The sequence below is a fragment of the Bufo bufo genome, chromosome 9 (genome assembly GCF_905171765.1).
Source record: "Bufo bufo chromosome 9, aBufBuf1.1, whole genome shotgun sequence".
In the NCBI taxonomy this organism is placed as follows: domain Eukaryota; kingdom Metazoa; phylum Chordata; class Amphibia; order Anura; family Bufonidae; genus Bufo; species Bufo bufo.
Window position 1 is genome coordinate 151,145,497 of NC_053397.1, and position 18,254 is coordinate 151,163,750.

General features: G+C 44.9%; 1 protein-coding gene across 1 annotated transcript in view; it reads left to right on the top strand.

Moving 5' to 3' along the window:
• Positions 1-18,254, top strand: part of GRIN2B (glutamate ionotropic receptor NMDA type subunit 2B) — a 638,757-nt gene that overhangs the window by 373,837 nt on the left and 246,666 nt on the right. The window lies entirely within an intron of this gene.

Consider the following 18,254-nt stretch of genomic DNA (forward strand, 5'->3'; position numbering starts at 1 on the left):
ACGCGGCGATACCTAATATGTATACAATTTTTTTATTTATGTAAGTTTTACACAATGATTTCATTTTTGAAACAAAAAAAATGTTTTAGTGTTTCCATAGTCTAAGAGCCAAAGTTTTTTCAGTTTTTGGGCGTTTATCTTAAGTAGGGTCTCATTTTTTGCAGGATGAGATGACGGTTTGATTGGCACTATTTTGGGGTGCATATGACTTTTTGATCGCTTGCTATTACATAGGGTTCACCACAAGATGTAAACCTCTGGTGAGCCTCAAAAACAGGAAGGCCAGATTACAGTTTGCCAAACGACATCTAAAAAAGCCTTCACAGTTCTGGAACAACATCCTATGGACAGATGAGACCAAGATCAACTTGTACTAGAGAGATGGGAAGAGAAGAGTATGGAGAAGGAAAGGAACTGCTCATGATCCTAAGCATACCACCTCATCAGTGAAGCATGGTGGTGGTAATGTCATGGCGTGGGCATGTATGGCTGCCAATGGAACTGGTTCTCTTGTATTTATTGATGATGTGACTGATGACCAAAGCTGCAGGATGAATTCTGAAGTGTTTCAGGCAATATTATCTGCTCATATTCAGCCAAATACTTCAGAACTCATTGGACAGAGCTTCACAGTGCAGATGGACAATGACTCAAAGCATACTGCAAAAGCAACCAAAGAGATTTTTAAGGGAAAGAAGTGGAATGTTATGCAATGGCCAAGTCAATCACCTGACCTGAATACGATTGAACATGCATTTCACTTGCTAAAGACAAAACTGAAGGGAAAATGCCCCAAGAACAAGCAGGAACTGAAGACAGTTGCAGTAGAGGCCTGGCAGAGCATCAACGGGGATGAAACCCAGAGTCTGATTATGTCTATGCATTCCAGACTTCAGGCTGTAATTGACTGGAAAGGATTTGCAACCAAGTATTAAAAAGTGAAAGTTTGATTTATGATTATTATTCGGTCCCATTACTTCTGGTCCCTTAACAAGTGGGAGGCACATATGCAAACTGTTGTAATTCCTACACCGTTCACCTGATTTGGATGTAAATACCCTCAAATTAAAGCTGACAGTCTGCAGTTAAAGCCCATCTTGTTTGTTTCATTTCAAATCCATTGTGGTGGTGTATAGAGCCAAAAATGTTAGAATTGTGTCAATGTCCCAATATTTATGGACCTGACTGTATTTTCCTCAAAAAGCATTTTTTTTTTATTTTTTATTTTAAATCATTGATTTTTATCCACCCTGGGATGTATAAAGATTTGAGTTTCAAATGCCAGTCTTGATATACAGTAGTTTGTGGTGGTGTCAGATGCACCAAATGTATTAAGAGGCACACAACTCTTAATAATTTTGGTGAAGATTGGCAGAACCATGTGGCAGAATCTGAAAACTATGCCAGCTAGGAGCTTTCAGGTTTAGTTATAACTTGTGTAAGAAATTAGAGCTGGCATTTTGACTCCTGGTATGATTTTCCAGCCATGCATTAGGGGGAGTGATTCTCAGTGGGGAATCAACCAGAACTGTGATGTGTCCAGTCCAAGTTGTGAATCATGCCCCTTGACAGGAGACAAAATGACTGCCCTTGTTTGCACTGGAATGGGGAAATCTACCAAAAATAAAAAAGAATAAAAACGGTGCCAGAAGCTGCGGAGCAGCAACTACAGCCAGGTAATGCGTCTGCCCTTTTGCAGGATGTGACAGGAAATTTTCAATTAACATTCCTGTTAAGTATTTTGCATTTCTTCATCTCATGTTGAAAAACATGACTCAGCAGTAGGGATGAGCGAACCCGAACTGTATAGTTCGGGTTCGTACCGAATTTTGGGGTGTCCGTGACACGGACCCGAACCCGAACATTTTCGTATAAGTCCGTGTTCGGGTTCGGTGTTCGGCGCTTTCTTGGCGCTTTTTGAAAGGCTGCAAAGCAGCCAATCAACAAGCGTCATACTACTTGGCCCAAGAGGCCATCACAGCCATGCCTACTATTGGCATGGCTGTGATTGGCCAGTGCACCATGTGACCCAGCCTCTATTTAAGCTGGAGTCACGTAGCGCCGCACGTCACTCTGCTATGATCAGTATAGGGAGAGGTTGCAGCTGCGACGTTAGGGCGAGATTAGGCAGATTAACTCCTCCAAAAGACTTGATTCTGTGATCGATCTGCAGCTGTGGATCATTGAAGTGCTATTTTTGACTTGCTCACTTTTTTGAGGCTGCCCAGAGCGTTTTTAGATCACTTTTTTTCTGGGGTGATCGGCAGCCATTTTGTAACTTGTGGTGCGCCAGCACGAGCTATCACCAAGTGTATTTAACCATCGATAGTGTGGTTATTTTGTGCTATATCCTACATCAGCTGCAGGCTGAGCCTGTGTCACCCAAGTGCATTTAACCATCAACAGTCTGATTATTTTTTGGCCATATACTACATCAGCTGCAGGCTGAGCCTGTGTCACCCAAGTGCATTTAACCATCAACAGTGTGGTTATTTTTTGGCCATATATTACATCAGGGGCAAGTTGAGCCTGTCACCCAGCGCCTAAAAAATAGACCTGACATTTCTATTCAACCAAATCTGAACAGTTTTAGCTGGTCAAGTTATTTGTAGTGACCATAAAAGCAGACTTTTTGTTCTGGGTTGAAAAAGCATTCCCAAATTTGCCATTCTGAAAATAACTAGTTTGTGGTATTTGAGGCCTACTTGAAATCTATCCCAAAAAGAAAATCTTACATTGAAGGTATTGATAGTGTGATTCCGAAAAACCTAAGACACACGCTAGCGTGCTGATAGAAGTGTCATTCTGTGATTAAACCTATAACTGTCACACAGCGCAAAAAAAAAACAGGTCTCACATCTCTATTCAACCAAATCTGCACAGTTTTAGCTGGTCAAGTTATTTGTAGTGACCGTAAAAGCAGACTTTTTGTTCTGGGTTGAAAAAGCATTCCCAAATTTGCCATTCTCAAAATTACTAGTTTGTGGTATTTGAGGCCTACTTGAAATCTATCCCAAAAAGAAAATCTTACATTGAAGGTATTGATAGTGTGATTCAGAAAAACCTAAGACACACGCTAGCGTGCTGATAGAAGTGTCATTCTGTGATTAAACCTATAACTGTCACACAGCGCAAAAAAAAAACAGGTCTCACATCTCTATTCAACCAAATCTGCAGAGTTTTAGCTGGTCAAGTTATTTGTAGTGACCGTAAAAGCAGACTTTTTGTTCTGGGTTGAAAAAGCATTCCCAAATTTGCCATTCTGAAAATTACTAGTTTGTGGTATTTGAGGCCTACTTGAAATCTATCCCAAAAAGAAAATCTTACATTGAAGGTATTGATAGTGTTATTCAGAAAAACCTAAGACACACGCTAGTGTGCTAATAGAAGTGTCATTCTGTGATTAAACCTATAACTGTCACACAGCGAAAAAAAAAAAACAGGTCTCAGATCTCTATTCAACCAAATCTGCACAGTTTTAGCTGGTTAAGTTATTTGTAGTGACCGTAAAAGCAGACTTTTTGTTCTGGGTTGAAAAAGCATTCCCAAATTTGCCATTTCCAAAATTACTAGTTTGTGGTATTTGAGGCCTACTTGAAATCTATCCCAAAAAGAAAATCTTACATTGAAGGTATTGATAGTGTGATTCAGAAAAACCTAAGACACACGCTAGCGTGCTGATAGAAGTGTCATTCTGTGATTAAACCTATAACTGTCACACAGCGCAAAAAAAAAAACAGGTCTCACATCTCTATTCAACCAAATCTGCACAGTTTTAGCTGGTCAAGTTATTTGTAGTGACCGTAAAAGCAGACTTTTTGTTCTGGGTTGAAAAAGCATTCCCAAATTTGCCATTCTGAAAATAACTAGTTTGTGGTATTTGAGGCCTACTTGAAATCTATCCCAAAAAGAAAATCTTACATTAAAGGTATTGATAGTGTGATTCAGAAAAACCTAAGACACACGCTAGCGTGCTGATAGAAGTGTCATTCTGTGATTAAACCTATAACTGTCACACAGCGCAAAAAAAAAACAGGTCTCACATCTCTATTCAACCAAATCTGCACAGTTTTAGCCGGTCAAGTTATTTGTAGTGACCGTAAAAGCAGACTTTTTGTTCTGGGTTGAAAAAGCATTCCCAAATTTGCCATTCTGAAAATAACTAGTTTGTGGTATTTGAGGCCTACTTGAAATCTATCCCAAAAAGAAAATCTTACATTGAAGGTATTGATAGTGTTATTCAGAAAAACCTAAGACACACGCTAGCGTGCTGATAGAAGTGTCATTCTGTGATTAAACCTATAACTGTCACACAGCGCAAAAAAAAACAGGTCTCACATCTCTATTCAACCAAATCTGCACAGTTTTAGCTGGTCAAGTTATTTGTAGTGACCGTAAAAGCAGACTTTTTGTTCTGGGTTGAAAAAGCATTCCCAAATTTGCCATTCTCAAAATTGTTGTGAACGGGAACAATGAGGAAAACATCTAATAAGGGACGCGGACGTGGACATGGTCGTGGTGGTGTTAGTGTACCCTCTGGTGCTGGGAGAGGACGTGGCCGTTCTGCCACAGCCACACGTCCTAGTGAACCAACTACCTCAGGTCCCAGTAGCCAGCAGAATTTACAGCGATATTTGGTGGGGCCCAATGCCGTTCTAAGGATGGTAAGGCCTGAGCAGGTGCAGGCATTAGTCAATTGGGTGGCCGACAGTGGATCCAGCACGTTCACATTATCTCCCACCCAGTCTTCTGCAGAAAGCGCACAGATGGCGCATGAAAACCGAGCCCATCGGTCTGTCACATCACCCCCATGCATATCAGGGAAACTGTCTGAGCCTCACGTTATGCAGCAGTCTCTTATGCTGTTTGAAGACTCTGCTGCCAGGGTTTCCCAAGGGCATCCACCTAGCCCTTCCCCAGGGGTGGAAGACATAGAATGCACTAACGCACAACCACTTATTTTTCCTGATGATGAGGACATGGGAATACCACCTCAGCACGTCTCTGATGATGACGAAACACAGGTGCCAACTGCTGCGTCTTTCTGCAGTGTGCAGACTGAACAGGAGGTCAGGGGTCAAGACTGGGTGGAAGACGATGCAGGGGACGATGAAGTCCTAGACCCCACATGGAATGAAGGTCGTGCCACTGACTTTCACAGTTCGGAGGAAGAGGCAGTGGTGAGACCGCGCCAACAGCGTAGCAAAAGAGGGAGCAGTGGGCAAAATCAGAACACCCGCCGCCAAGAGACTTCGCCTGCTACTGACCGCCGCCATCTGGGACCGAGCACCCCAAAGGCAGCTTCAAGGAGTTCCCTGGCATGGCACTTCTTCAAACAATGTGCTGACGACAAGACCCGAGTGGTTTGCACGCTGTGCCATCAGAGCCTGAAGCGAGGCATTAACGTTCTGAACCTTAGCACAACCTGCTACTGACCAGGCACCTGCATGCAAAGCATGAACTGCAGTGGAGTAAACACCTTAAAAACAAGGAAGTCACTCAGGCTCCCCCTGCTGCCTCTTCTGCTGCTGCCGCCTCGGCCTCTTCTGCTGCTGCCTCGGCCTCTTCTGCTGCTGCTGCCGCCGCCTCGGCCTCTTCCTCTGCCTCTGGAGGAACGTTGGCACCTGCCGCCCAGCAAATATGGGATGTACCACCAACACCACCACCTGCGTCACCAAGCATCTCAACCATGTCACACGGCAGCGGTTAGCTCTCCATCTCACAAACATTTGAGAGAAAGCGTAAATTCCCACCTAGCCACCCTCGATCCCTGGCCCTGAATGCCAGCATTTCTAAACTACTGGCCTATGAAATGCTGTCATTTAGGCTGGTGGACACACACAGCTTCAAACAGCTCATGTCACTTGCTGTCCCACAGTATGTTGTTCCCAGCCGCCACTACTTCTCCAAGAGAGCCGTGCTTCCCTGCAGAACCAAGTGTCCGATAAAATCAAGTGTGCACTGCGCAACGCCATCTGTGGCAAGGTCCACCTAACCACAGATACGTGGACCAGTAAGCACGGCCAGGGACGCTATATCTCCCTAACTGCACACTGGGTAAATGTAGTGGCGGCTGGGCCCCAGGCGGAGTGCTGTTTGGCGCACGTCCTTCCGCCGCCAAGGATCGCAGGGCAACATTCTTTGCCTCCTGTCTCCTCCTCCTCCTACTCAGCTTCCTCCTCCTCTTCTTCCACCTGCTCATCCAGTCAGCCACACAGCTTCACCACCAACTTCAGCACAGCCCGGGGTAAACGTCAGCAGGCCATTCTGAAACTCATATGTTTGGGGGACAGGCCCCACACCGCACAGGAGTTGTGGTGGGGTATAGAACAACAGACCGATGAGTGGTTGCTGCCGGTGAGCCTCAAGCCCGGCCTGGTGGTGTGCGATAATGGGCGAAATCTCGTTGCAGCTCTGGGACTAGCCGGTTTGACGCACATCCCTTGCCTGGCGCATGTGCTGAATTTGGTGGTGCAGAAGTTCATTCGCAACTACCCCGACATGTCAGAGCTGCTGCATAAAGTGCGGGCCGTCTGTTCGCGCTTCCGACGTTCACACCCTGCCGCTGCTCGCCTGTCTGCGCTACAGCGTAACTTCGGCCTTCCCGCTCACCGCCTCATATGCGACGTACCCACCAGGTGGAACTCCACCTTGCATATGCTGGACAGACTGTGCGAGCAGCAGCAGGCCATAGTGGAGTTTTAGCTGCAGCACGCACGGGTCAGTCGCACTGCGGATCAGACACACTTCACCACCAATGACTGGGCCTCCATGCGAGACCTGTGTGCCCTGTTGCGCTGTTTCGAGTACTCCACCAACATGGCCAGTGGCGATGACGCCGTTATCAGCGTTACAATACCACTTCTATGTCTCCTTGAGAAAACACTTAGGGCGATGATGGAAGAGGAGGTGGCCCAGGAGGAAGAGGAGGAAGAGGGGTCATTTTTAGCACTTTCAGGCCAGTCTCTTCAAAGTGACTCAGAGGGAGGTTTTTTGCAACACCAGAGGCCAGGTACAAATGTGGCCAGACAGGGCCCACTACTGGAGGACGAGGAGGACGAGGATGAGGAGGAGGTGGAGGAGGATGAGGATGAAGCATGTTCACAGCGGGGTGGCACCCAAAGCAGCTCGGGCCCATCACTGGTGCGTGGCTGGGGGGAAACACAGGACGATGACGATACGCCTCCCACAGAGGACAGCTTGTCCTTACCTCTGGGCAGCCTGGCACACATGAGCGACTACATGCTGCAGTGCCTGCGCAACGACAGCAGAGTTGCCCACATTTTAACGTGTGCGGACTACTGGGTTGCCACCTTGCTGGATCCCCGGTACAAAGACAATGTGCCCACCTTACTTCCTACACTGGAGCGTGATAGGAAGATGTGCGAGTACAAACGCACGTTGGTAGACGTGCTACTGAGAGCATTCCCAAATGTCACAGGGGAACAAGTGGAAGGCGAAGGCAGAGGAGGAGCAAGAGGTCGCCAACGCAGCTGTGTGACGGCCAGCTCCTCTGAGGGCAGGGTTAGCATGGCAGAGATGTGGAAAAGTTTTGTCACCACGCCACAGCTAAGTGCACCACCACCTGATACGGAACGTGTTAGCAGGAGGCAACATTTCACTAACATGGTGGAACAGTACCTGTGCACACCCCTCCACGTACTGACTGATGGTTCGGCCCCATTCAACTTCTGGGTCTTCAAATTGTCCACGTGGCCAGAGCTAGCCTTTTATGCCTTGGAGGTGCTGGCCTGCCCGGCGGCCAGCGTTTTGTCTGAACGTGTATTCAGCACGGCAGGGGGCGTCATTACAGACAAACGCAGCCGCCTGTCTACAGCCAATGTGGACAAGCTGACGTTCATAAAAATGAACCAGGCATAGATCCCACAGATCCTGTCCATCCCTTGTGCAGATTAGATATTAACTACCTCCCCTTAACAATATATTATTCTACTCCAGGGCACTTCCTCATTCAATACTATTTTTAATTTCATTTTACCATTATATTGCGGGGCAACCCAAAGTTGAATGAACCTCTCCTCTGTCTGGGTGCCGGGGCCTAAATGTGTGACAGTGGCCTGTTCCAGTGGTGGGTGACGTGAAGCCTGATTCTCTGCTATGACATGAAGACTTATTCTGTGCTGACATGAAGCCAGATTCTCTGTTACGCGACCTCTCTCCTCTGCCTGGGTGCCTGGGCCTAAATATGTGACAGTGGCCTGTTCCAGTGGTGGGTGACGTGAAGCCTGATTCTCTGCTATGACATGAAGACAGATTCTGTGCTGACATCAGGCCAGATTCTCTGTTACGGGACCTCTCTCCTCTGCCTGGGTGCCTGGGCCTAAATGTGTGACAGTGGCCTGTTCCAGTGGTGGGTGACGTGAAGCCTGATTCTCTGCTATGACATGAAGACAGATTCTGCGCTGACATCAGGCCAGATTCTCTGTTACGGGACCTCTCTCCTCTGCCTGGGTACCTGGGCCTAAATGTGTGACAGTGGCCTGTTCCAGTGGTGGGTGACGTGAAGCCTGATTCTCTGCTATGACATGAATACAGATTCTGCGCTGACATAAGGCCAGATTCTCTGTTACGGGACCTCTCTCCTCTGCCTGGGTGCCTGGGCCTAAATATGTGACAGTGGCCTGTTCCAGTGGTGGGTGACGTGAAGCCTGATTCTCTGCTATGACATAAATACAGATTCTGCGCTGACATAAGGCCAGATTCTCTGTTACGGGACCTCTCTCCTCTGTCTGGGTGCCGGGGCCTAAATATGTGACAGTGGCTTGTTCCAGTGGTGGGTGACATGAAGCCTGATTCTCTGCTATGACATGAAGACAGATTCTGTGCTGACATAAGGCCAGATACTATGTTACGGGACCTCTCTCCTCTGCCTGGGTGCCTGGGCCTAAATGTGTGACAGTGGCCTGTTCCAGTGGTGGGTGACGTGAAGCCTGATTCTCTGCTATGACATGAAGACAGATTCTGTGTTGACATAAGGCCATATTCTCTGTTACGGGACCTCTCTCCTCTGACTGGGTGCCTGGGCCTAAATGTGTGACAGTGGCCTGTTCCAGTGGTGGGTGACGTGAAGCCTGATTCTCTGCTATGACATGAATACAGATTCTGCGCTGACATAAGGCCAGATTCTCTGTTACGGGACCGCTCTCCTCTGTCTGGGTGCCGGGGCCTAAATGTGTGACAGTGGCCTGTTCCAGTGGTGGGTGACGTGAAGCCTGATTCTCTGCTATGACATGAAGACTGATTCTGCACTGACATAAGGCCAGATTCTCTGTTACGGGACCTCTCTCCTCTGCCTGGGTGCCTGGGCCTAAATGTGTGACAGTGGCCTGTTCCAGTGGTGGGTGACATGAAGCCTGATTCTCTGCTATGACATGAAGACAGATTCTGTGCTGACATCAAGCCAGATTCTCTGTTACGGGACCTCTCTCCTCTGACTGGGTGCCTGGGCCTAAATGTGTGATAGTGGCCTGTTCCAGTGGTGGGTGACGTAAAGCTTGATTCTCTGCTATGACATGAAGACAGATTCTGCGCTGACATAAGGCCAGATTCTCTGTTACGGGACCGCTCTCCTCTGTCTGGGTGCCGGGGCCTAAATGTGTGACAGTGGCCTGTTCCAGTGGTGGGTGACGTGAAGCCTGATTCTCTGCTATGACATGAAGACAGATTCTGTGCTGACATGAAGCCAGATTCTCTGTTATGGCATGAAGAGACTGATTCTGTGCTGACATAAAGCCAGATTCTTTGCTATGGCATGAAGAGACTGATTCTCTGCTGACGTGAAACCAGATTCTCTGCTATGGGACCTCTGTCCAATTGATATTGGGTCAATTTTTTTTTTTTTTTTTTAATTCATTTCCCTATCCACATTTGTTTGCAGGGGATTTACCTACATGTTGCTGCCTTTTGCAGCCCTCTAGCTCTTTCCGAACTTCTCGAACCCGAACATCCAGGTGTTCGCTCAACTCTACTCAGCAGTTGAAAGTAAGAAAAAAAAATGTACATTTGCCAGATTGGCAAATAAGGCTAGACTTATGAATAGGCTGATATTTGATGATCTATTTCATGTGACTTTACACTATTATTCGATGACTTTGTGCCGCTATGTCAGTCCATTGATGGGTGTTGTTGTAGAAATATTAATAGTTGTAATTCGTTCGCATCAAACTTTGTGTAAGGAAAGGTAAAAATCTCAAGCGCAGTCAGCCAAAGGTGTTTTCATGTTAAGTTCTGCTGAGCAACTGACCTTCCCCCTGCCCAGTTTGTTTTTTTTATTTACTCACAAAAGGTGTAAAAGGGGCTGGCCCATAACAAGGATGCAGGAAGTGATGACATACAGGAAGTGATGACATACAGGAAGTGATGACATAGGAAGACAAGACACCATAATTTTGAATAATCTAGCCAACAAACACATGTATGCAATAATCTACCATTACCACTGAAGCTAATTTCATCCAGCCTTGCTCAGTGATCAATGCCAGATAAAATTACTATGATCCTCATGCATGTTTATTTACAGGACAACGTCATTATCTCCACCGGCTGATCAGGCGCACTAGAGACAACAAACGCACGTTCCTTTCATTATATTGATCTCTTAACAAATGCATTCACGCCAAGCCAATAAATCCGCGTCTTGCGCGGGGGCCCTAGCCGGCGTCCATACATCAGCCAACATAACACTGCTCTGCTGACCACATCGGTCTCCCCTGGCCCACAGCCCAGTGCTTAGCACATGGACCATTCGCCGAAGGAGACCTCTGCGCCCAGCAGCTGTGACAGGACATACACAGGAAGATATCTACTCCAATGGTTTACCCTGACACTGAGAGACATGATGATAATACACAATATATTAAATACACATCCTAATAAAATTTCCACAACAATGTCTCAATATAGTGTAAGAATATTTCCCTCCTTTAAATTACCTATGGATTTTTGATGTAGAGTGTAAAAACTTTATTGAAGCACAGTGACCGACATTGCCTTTTTTTAAGTGGTAAACTATCAGACACATGTAAGTGAAATAAATGTTAATAGTTAAATATTTGTTTCCGTAATTTATTTTATCAATCCGTTAACTTGCTCTCCTGGACTCTTTTGTTCAGTCAATGTTGCAATTCATAAAAGCAATACATAGAAATAGACAATTAAAGGGTGTTTTTGCTATCATTCAAAAAGTTGTGGTGCTCTTCTTGCAAAACAATCCCCCCCCCCCACTTCCCTTTGTGGCCATCATTCATTGTGGCTTGTGGTCTGTCCTTATCCTGAGGTGAACTTTAATAGAACACTTTTATTAGTGTGCTGTAAAAGCTTACGCACCATTTAGGATTATCCTGGGAGGAATTGTGCTGGAAATATGTCATTCATTTCCATCAAATCAATGTATGACTCTTCTGTGGTTCATGGTTTCCGAAGATAATTTGGACCAAAAAAAATTGTTGGAGGTGGCAAACATTTATGTTCATTCATGAGCAGCAAATCAAATGACACAACACTTAACACCATCCTAGTCTTTTAGATATGTTGGAAATGACACAAAACATTTTTCTGACACAAGCAGAAATCCCCAGGATAAATCATGAGCAGTAGTTTATAAAACTGCAGAAATTCCATTCAAAATGTTTATTGGCAATAGAGAAGCACCACAGAACTTGCATTGTCCAGGCTCCAGCTCTAGGGTCTCTGTGATACAAAGAAATCCCTTGGGCCTATTTTGCTGATTATGAGAAAATGAATACAGTCAAATTGTAAGGAAGTAATTTAATCTTACAGGCTTCTTTTGACCAAGAATAAATGATTTTTCTTGTGCATTGTGTGCTGAGATGCAACTCAATGAAATTATTTATAAGTATGTCATTTGTTTTGTCCTATTGCTAAAGATGTGAAATTGCACAGATTGTAGCACAATAGGGAAAAAATAAATAAAAAAATAAGCCAAGCTGTTAGATTTAAATTTCAAGTCATCTGTCTTTCTACTACTGGGAGTCATATCCCATGCAATTATTTAGTATTCTGTCTCTGTGTTTATTTGTACGTTAGTGAAATGGTTTTATAAGAGCAGCACCAATGAAGTATTGATATAGTCCATTGCACTTCCAGTTAATTTGCATATCTCAAATCCTCCGATGATTGTTCCCAGATGCACATCATGATCTGTATGCTCAATCTTTATGTAGTCCTGCTACTATGATTTCAGTCATGAAGTGCACCCTACAGTTCTTCCAGTGCTATGTTCCATATCCCTAAACAATAGACTGAGTGCAGTGGGATTTTATTATTGTATTGTGGAACCTACTGTTTTTAGTCCACAAAGTAAATGTGTCCTCTTTTCAGTAGAGTTTATAGTGTGTTTATGACTTCATTTAAGTCACCCCTTTGTATAGACTGCAGCTGATGAAGATGAGGGAACTCCACACTTTGTAATTCAATGGGAGTTATGGTAACAGCATAGCCCAGTCTGCTCCGCTATTTCCATATTGTAATTCAGCTACCCTACCTGCCACACGCTGCAGGTACTCCAATCTCCCCCTTAGCGTTTCATATCTTCTGCTTCCTTTCATACAGACATGGTTAAAATATGAGTATCTACACTTTCAGATAACACTATTTACTTTTCCAGGTAACACTATTTCTGGCTATTATATGACTGAAAACTAGAAAAACTGAAGCTCATAAACACCAAATTTATGAAAAAGTACTTTATTTTTACATAATAAATAATGTGTATAATACCATTAAAAAGGAGGGTAGGGAACAGAGAAAAACACTATCCCGGCACAATACAGATCACTAAATCCAAGTAGATGCATATACAGTCAAAAATTAATCAATTACATTGCATCATGATAAATTGTAGAGGTGAGCCCTCAATAATAAATGACATAAAAAGGACAACAAATTGCAGTACTGCCCACGATGCAGAAGTCCTCGTGTAAGACACTTCATGGTGTAAAACACCTTTGGCTAGGGTATATGCCATCCAAGTCACAGAGGAATATAATATGGCCTGGTGTCCTAAAGATAGACTGAAAGTCTGCACAGTGTATAAATGCAAGAAATTCACCCACTGATGATAGGATCTGAGTGCCTGGAATGCCGCAATACTTTAGTGGTCACTGTTTTGGCAGGGATACCCATGGTCGAATTTGTTTTCTAAGACTATCATATGACTGGTATATCCTGCATTCTAAGTTTTACCCTTCTGCAACTCCAGTTCTAAGTTTTCTCTGGGCTAATATTTGAAGACTAATGGGGTCATTTATCAAACTGATGTAAAGTAGAACTGGCTTAGTTGCCCATAGCAACCAATCAGATCACATTTCATTTTTGACAGCTCCTTTGGAAAATGAAAGTTGGAATCTGATAGGTCGCTATGGGCTCTAAGCCAGTTCTACTTTACACCAGTTTGATAAATGACACCATAAGTGTTATCATGTCTCCCAGAAGTGCACATGGTAAAAACAGGAGATTCTGCTCCCTCTTTCACTCAGAAGCATCAGAAGGACATTATAGAGAAGTACTAAGCAGTACTGATGTGAGTAAAGAACTTTGGCTGAGATACTGTATAACACTTATTATATTGGCTGCTGAGTCTCTCTGCCTCTGTCTTTACCACTGCAGCTGATTCCTCCTTTATGGAACAAAATTATAAAATGAGGTTTTGAGCAATTCTGATACTAAATATAGACCAATTAGTTCAATTTGGCGTCAATTTTGTTTTTCTTGGATTTCAAATCATTTTCCCCATAAAAGATAGCTCTAATGGTTTAGTATTATGATTAATGTCATAAAAACAAATTGTCTTGGATCCGAATTTCAGGGAAAATTTGATTTGCCACGAAGTTGAATTTCATTGCGCTTCGTAGTAACAAATAAATTTTTACTGGAATGGCAGTAAAAAAAATATAGATACCCACCTCATCCATTTGCTCACCGGGAGGCAGTCACGGTGTCTTCAATCAAGATGACGGATTCTTCGCAAACAAATGGAAAAGGTGAGTATTAAAGATGAGTGAATTTCGAAAAAATTTGATTCGGCTAGTTCGCCGAATTTTCAGAAAATATTTGCTTCGATTCAAATATATTCAAGGCTATTTCCTGGCTTCTGAGAACCTTTATATGGGTGTAGAACACTGTGCCTTGCAGTAACATGCATAGGGAGTGTGCTGGGGTAGTGAAATAATACTGTCAGTCAGTATGACATGCAGATGACAGGTGTCGCTCTTATAATCACTGCACACTTCACTTATTTGGGCAGTCACAGGGGCCAAAACCGACCAAATAACTCAAGTATTAACTCAGCCTTACAGGTCGATGTTAGTGTAAAGAAGAAGTACACTCCTTTTACACCATCATCAGCTGATTCCACATAGATGTCTACAGAACCTGTTCTATTTAAACACTTATACAAGTAGAGCCCCCCGACAGAGTGGAGAGGGTGTCAGCAGTAAGTTTCTGTTGACGTCACTGATTAATTTGCCCTTTCTCTGATCCGTCAGAACAATAACCCACAAAAAACGGATCCTGTCTGTCGAGCATACGCCTTCACTCGGTCAGCATTTGCTCAATAATCCATCAGCATTGCTAATGCCAAAAAAAAAAAGTGGAAGCAGCATGAGGAGACCACAGAGTGGCACAATGACAGAGTCTGGAGTTGGTAGCAGTATGAGGAGGCCACCGTGTGGCACAATGACAGAGTCTGTAGATGGCAGCAGTATGATGAGGCCAGTTAGTGGCAAGGCGACATATTGTGGATATGGCAGCAGCATGAGGAGACCACAGAGTGGCAAGGTGACATAGTGTGGAGATGGCAGCTGCAGGGGGAGACCACAGAGTGGCAAGGTGACACAGCGTGCAGATGGCAGCAGCAGCAAGATCCCACAGAGTGGCAAGGTGACATAGTGTGGAGATGGCAGTAGCATCAGCATCAGTAGGATACCATAGAGTGGCAAGGTGACACAGTGTGGAGATGACAGCAGCAGGATCCCACAGAGTGGCAAGGTGACATAGTGCGGAGATGGCAGCAGCAGCATGAGGAGACCACAGAGCGGCAAAGTGACATATTGTGGAGATGGCAGCAGCAGGAGGAGACCACAGAGTGGCAAGGTGACATAGTTTGGAGATGGCAGTATCAGCAGCATGAGGAGACCAGAGAGTGGCAAGTTGACATAGTGTGTGGATAGCACTAGCATGAGGGGACCACAGAGTGGTAAGTTGACATACCATAGTGTGGAGATGGCGGCAGCAGCATCAGGAGGATACCATAGAGTGGCAATGTGACATAGTGTGGAAATGGCAGCAGCTGCATCAGGAGACCTGACAGTGACCCGGTAACAGAGTGGGGCGGTGGGTGGCCATACCAGTACCCGCTGATGAAGGTGGGTGTAATAAGGAGCTCTTGGCATCAGATTTGTGGCAACAAGCTGGTTGCAGATTCAAAGTAGTAGCTAATGCAGGTAGTCAGAAGAAAACGGTCTCTTGTATCAAAGTGTTGGTGTGGCACCATGGATGATCTAGTCTGACGCATCAGGAATTGGTGGTTGGAACAAAGGTCAGTCTCTCCACATTTTGGGTGGACAGGCGAGTTCTCCTTGGGGTAACTATGGCCCCCACCGCACTAAATACCCACTCTGATGGCACACTACTGGCTGGGCAGGGCAGCTTTTCCACGGCAAACTCTGATAGTTGCGGCCACAAATCTAGTTTGGCTACCCAGTAGTCCAGCGGATCTTCAATGTGGGGTGGCAGGGTGCTGTCCAAGTATACCACCACCTGCTGGTTTAGGTCCTGCTCCAGGTCTAGCTGCTGCTGCTGGTGAGTAGTTTCTTCACTATGCCGGTGAATAAAGCTACTCATCAGCGACTGTAGACTCAGATGGAACAAAATGGAAACCAGCGACTCTACTTCTCGACCGAATGGATCAGGGTGCATGCCTCTCGGTCCACCCAGACCGTATAAAGAAAATAGATAAAGCAATAGATAATGAGGGGCACTCCACGTTTTGGGAAAAGAAAGCTCGTCACGGTCAAACTCGCGTTATATATCTCCTTATATAAATATAAATGCAGCTCACTACACCAGCCTGGTATGTTTCCCCTCTGGATTCAAAACATACCAGGCTGAGCAGCAAGTGCTCAGTGGATAAGTCAATAATTGTACATATTTATTACATATTCATCACAAGGAGCCAATACATAAAACAATTAAAACATCAATAAAAACATCAATAAAAACATCAATAAAATGAACTACTAAAAAATCAGGACCTTAATCAATCGCAGAAAAATCGTGGTTACTCATAAAAATACACTCCATAAAAATCGTCTGCCATTATTCGCCATCACGATTTTTATGGAGTGTATTTTTATGAGTAACCACGATTTTTCTGCGATTGATTAAGGTCCTGATTTTTTAGTAGTTCATTTTATGAATGTTTTTATTGTTTTATGTATTGGCTCCTTGTGATGAATATGTAATAAATATGTACAATTATTGACTTATCCACTGAGCACTTGCTGCTCAGCCTGGTATGTTTTGAATCCAGAGGGGAAACATACCAGGCTGGTGTAGTGAGCTGCATTTATATTTATATAAGGAGATATATAACGCGAGTTTGACCGTGACGCGTGGTTGATTAAGTGTGGTTGCGTAAGTGTGTGACTTAACATTAAGTGACTTTAGATTCAGGGACTTCAGTGGGGGACTGCAATTAACCTGTTTCTTATTACTACATTGTATTGTATTTTTTGCTTTTGTGGTGTAATCCCCATTTAGTATGAGTTGCACAATTGACAACGCAGTCCAGTGCACATCTTGCATGATGTATGCAGTCCTGGAACAGCCGTTCAAGGGTGTATATCTTTGTTCTAGATGTGAGCAAATTACCCGTTTGGAATCGCTAATCGAGTCTCTAAATGGGCAAGTTGCAACACTGAGAGGCATTGACAATTTGCAAAAAAGTTTGCTTCTCACCGAGCAAGCACTCTTTGGGGTAGATGAGGGGGAGGGTGACAGAGAGGAGGCTGAGGAAAGTGAGGTAGCTAGCTGGGTAACAGTTAGAAAGCGGGGTAGAGGGAAGAGTGCCAGGGAGGCTAGCCCTGATCTGACACACCCCAACAAGTTTGCACGTTTGGCAGATGAGGGGGATGTCAGTCCAGGGACGGCACTGCCGCAGCCGGACACTTCCTCTGCCAGTCAGGGGAATGTCAGCTCCGGTAAGCAGGGGACCAGGAGAGCAGGGCAGGCCAGACAGGTGCTGGTAGTGGGAGACTCAATTATTAGGGGAACAGATAGGGAAATCTGTCACAAAGACCGTGATCGCCGAACAGTGTGCTGTCTTCCTGGCGCTAGAGTTCGACACATCGCGGATCGGGTTGACAGATTACTGGGAGGGGCTGGAGAAGATCCAGCGGTCATGGTCCATATCGGAACCAATGACAAAGTTAGGGGTAGGTGGAGAGTCCTTAAAAATGATTTCAGGGATTTAGGTCAAAAGCTTAGGGCAAGGACCTCAAAGGTAGTATTTTCCGAAATACTACCTGTACCACGGGCCACACAAGAAAGGCAGCAGGAGATTAGGGAAATTAGCAAGTGGCTCAAGAACTGGTGTAGGATGGAGGGGTTTGGGTTCCTGGAGAACTGGGCCGACTTCTCTGTCGGCTACAGGCTCTATTGTAGGGACGGGCTGCATCTCAATTGGGAAGGGGCAGCTGTGCTGGGGAAGAAAATGGCTAGAAAGTTGGAGGAGTGTTTAAACTAGGGACTGGGGGGGAGGGTAATTACACTATAGAAGGGGAAGATAGTGCAGATAGAGACCGGGGGCAAGGTAGTGGGACTGGGGGAGGAATGGAAGGAGGGACTAGAACAGTTCAGAAGGAAAGGTGTAGGGTAAAAAATATACATAAACCTCTCAAATGTATGTATACTAATGCCAGAAGCCTGACTAATAAAACTAGTGAACTGGAATTAGTGATGTGTGAGGAGGACTATGACATAGTGGGAATAACTGAGACATGGCTGGATGATAGCTATGACTGGGCGGTTAATGTACAAGGTTACAGTCTGTTTAGAAAGGATCGTCAAAACCGGAGAGGGGGAGGGGTTTGCCTTTATGTAAAGTCCTGTCTAAAGCCCACACTCCGTGAAGATATAAGTGAGGGACATGAACATGTAGAGTCACTGTGGGTAGAGATACATGGAGCTAAAAACAACAATAAATTACTAATAGG